The sequence below is a fragment of the Pleurodeles waltl genome, chromosome 12 (genome assembly GCF_031143425.1).
Source record: "Pleurodeles waltl isolate 20211129_DDA chromosome 12, aPleWal1.hap1.20221129, whole genome shotgun sequence".
Lineage (NCBI taxonomy): Eukaryota > Metazoa > Chordata > Amphibia > Caudata > Salamandridae > Pleurodeles > Pleurodeles waltl.
Genome location: NC_090451.1, coordinates 98448137 through 98451834, shown reverse-complemented (window position 1 = coordinate 98451834; position 3698 = coordinate 98448137).

The following is a 3698-nucleotide window of genomic DNA, read 5'->3' as shown; positions in this document are numbered from 1 at the left end:
GCCTGTTTTCTGTGTTGTCTACACATCTGTCAGATTTACGAAGTACCTAGTGGATTTGCTGTTGGAATTATTTTAACTTAATTTGAATAGACGCAAGCAACTGGAAAGAGGTAGAAAAAGTTTGGGATCTCATGAGTCTGAAGCTTACCGAGTAACACCATCTCTCATTATGACTTGTTTTAACTCAGCAGCAAGGACGAAACCTATGATGGAAGAGCTGACCCATTATTCAGATAACAGAACAGCAAATGTATCATCCCAAGATGCTTGTATGCATAAATATCGGGGACATACATATCTGTTACTAAACAGAACGTAGCCCAACTTTTGACTACCAAGATATCGTAAAGGTGGGTATAGGTTTACTATTCCTAACTACATATCTTGTAGATATATACCATCAAGGTGCATATAGGGGAAGGTACATGCTTTAAAGCTCTGCTTACTAGATGTGCTTATTGTAGGAGGCTGGCCTGGCTTGTAGTGGGTACCAGAGGTACTTACACCTTGTGCCAGGTCCAGTTATCCCTTATTAGTGTAGAAGAGGTGTTTCTAGCAGCTTAGGCTGATAGAAGGTAGCTATGGAAAAGCAGCTTAGGCTGAACTAGGAGACATGTAAAGCTCCTACTATACCACTGGTGTCATATGCACAGTATCATAAGAAAACACAATACACAGAAGAACTAAAAATAAAGGTACTTTATTTTTATGACAATATGCCAAAGTATCTCAGTGAGTACCCTCAGTATGAGGATAAGCTATATACATAAGATATATGTACACAAACCAAAATTATGCAGGTAATAGCAAGAAAAGTAATGCAAACAGTGTAAAGTTACAATAGATTGCAATAGGAGCACATAGGTATAGGGTCAACACAAACCATATACTCCAAAATTGGAATGCGAACCACAAATGGACCCCAAACCTATGTGAGCTTGTAGAGGGTTGCTGGGACTGTAAGAAAACAGTGAGGGTTAGAAAAATAGCCCACCCCAAGACCCTGAAAGGTAGGTGTAAAGTGCACCTACTACCCCTAGAGAGCACAGAAGTCGTGATAGGGGGATTCTGCAGACAGAACAAACACCAGCAATGCAACAACAGTGGATTTCCGGACCTGAGTACCTGTAAGACAAGGGGACCAAGTCCAATAGTCGCGACAGTGTCGAGAGTGGGCAGGAGCCCAGGAAATGCCAGCTGAGGGTGCAAGGAAGCTGCCACCTGTTAGAAGAAGCTGGAGTTCTGCAAGAAAGAAGAGGACTAACAACTTCCCCTTTGGAGGATGGATGTCCCACGTCACGCTGAAGCTTGCAGAGGTGCTCTCACGCAGAAAGACCGCAAACAAGCCTTGATAGCTGCAAGGGTCGCGGTTAGGATTTTTGGATGCTGCTGTGGCCCAGGAGGGACCAGGATGTTGCCACTTGGATGAGGAGACAGAGGGGGCACCCAGCAACGTACGGAGCCCTCACAGAAGTAGGCAGCACCCTTAGAAGTACCTGAACTGGCACTTAAAAGAAAAGTGAACTGGAGTCCACCTGAAGTCACAAAAGGGAGTCCCACGACGCCGGAGGACAACTCAGAAGGTTGTGCACTGCAGGTTAGAGTGTCGGGGACCCAGGCTTGGCTGTGCACGAAGGAAATCCTGGAAGAGTGCACAGGAGCCGGAGCAGCTGCAAATCATGCGGTACCCAGCAATGCAGTCTAGCGTGGGGAGGCAAGGACTTACCTCCACCAAACTTGGACTGAAGAGTCACTGGACTGTGGGAGTCACTTGGACAGAGTTGCTGAGTTCCAGGGACCACGCTTGTCGTGCTGAGAGGGGACCCAGAGGACTGGTGATGCAGTCTTTTTTTGCCTGCGGTTGCAGGGGGAAGATTCAGTCGACCCGCGGGAGATTTCTTCAGAGCTCCTGGTGCAGAGAGGAGGCAGGCTACCCCCAGAGCATGCACCACCTGGAAACAGTCGAGAAAGCCAGCAGGATGAAGCGATACAAGGTTGCTAGTAGTCGTCTTGCTACTTTGTTGCGGTTTTGCAGGCGTCCTGAGCAGTCAGCGGTCGATCCTTTGGCAGAAGGTGAAGAGGGAGATGCAGAGGAACTCTGGTGAGCTCTTGCATTCGTTATCTGAAGAATTCCCCAAAGCAGAGACCCTAAATAGCCAGAAAAGGAGGTTTGGCTACCTAGGAAGGAGGATTGGCTACCAAGAGAGGTAAGAGCCTATCAGAAAGAGCCTCTGACGTCACCTGCTGGCACTGGCCACTCAGAGCAGTCCAGTGTGCTACAGACACCTCTGTTTCCAAGATGGCAGAGGTCTGGGACGCACTGGAGGAGCTCTGAGCACCTCCCCTGGGAGGTGCAGGTTAGGGGAGTGTTCACTCCCCTTTCCTTTGTCCAGTTTCGCGCCAGAGCAGGGCTGGGGGATCCCTAAACTGGTGTAGACTGGCTTATGTAGAGATGGGCACCATCTGTGCCCATCAAAGCATTTCCAGAGGCTGGGGGAGGCTACTCCTCCCCAGCCTTCACACCTATTTTCAAAGGGAGAGGGTGTTACACCCTCTCTCAGAGGAAATCCTTTGTTCTGCCTTCCTGGTCCAGGGCTGCCTGGACCCCAGGAGGGCAGAAACCTGTCTGAGGGGTTGGCAGCAGCAGCAGCTGCAGTGGAGACCCCGGAAAGGCAGTTTGGCAGTACCCGGGTCCTGTGCTTGAGACCCGGGGGATCATGGAATTGTCCCCCCAATACAATTCCATGATCTTAGACATGTTACATGGCCATGTTCGGAGTTACCATTGTGACGCTGTACATAGGTAGTGACCTATGTACAGTGCACGCGTGTAATGGTGTCCCCGCACTCACAAAGTCCGGGGAATTTGCCCTGAACGATGTGGAGGCACCTTGGCTAGTGCCAGGGTGCCCACACACTAAGTAACTTTGCACCCAACCTTCACTAGGTGAAGGTTAGACATATAGGTGACTTATAAGTTACTTAAGTGCAGTGGTAAATGGCTGTGAAATAACGTGGACGTTATTTCACTCAGGCTGCACTGGCAGGCCTGTGTAAGAATTGTCAGAGCTCCCTATGGGTGGCAAAAGAAATGCTGCTGCCCATAGGGATCTCCTGGAACCCCAATACCCTGGGTACCTCAGTACCATATACTAGGGAATTATAAGGGTGTTCCAGTATGCCAATGTGAATTGGTGAATTAATTCACTAGCCTGTTAGTGACAAATTTGGAAAGCAGAGAGAGCATAACCACTGAGGTTCTGGTTAGCAGAGCCTCAGTGAGACAGTTAGGCATCACACAGGGAACACATACAGGGCACATACCTATGAGCACTGGGGCCCTGCCTGGCAGGGTCCCAGTGACACATAGGGGGTCATTCTGACCTCGGCGGTAAAAGTCGCATACCGCCGGCCAGAAGACCGCCATAACACCGCCGCGGCCGCGGTAAACCGCCACGGTCATTCTGACCTGCAACTGGCAAACCGCCAAAAACCCGACATCCACAAAAGTCCGCCACACCAAAGGTCAGTGGGAAACTGGCGATGACCAAACCTCCACCGTCACGCCAACAGAAATACGCCCATACCATTTCGACCCACAAATCCATGCAGCGGTCTTTCAACGCCGGTATTCCATTGGCGGTACACACCGCCGCGGTCAAAATACACACACCTTTACAAAACACTACCACATTGGA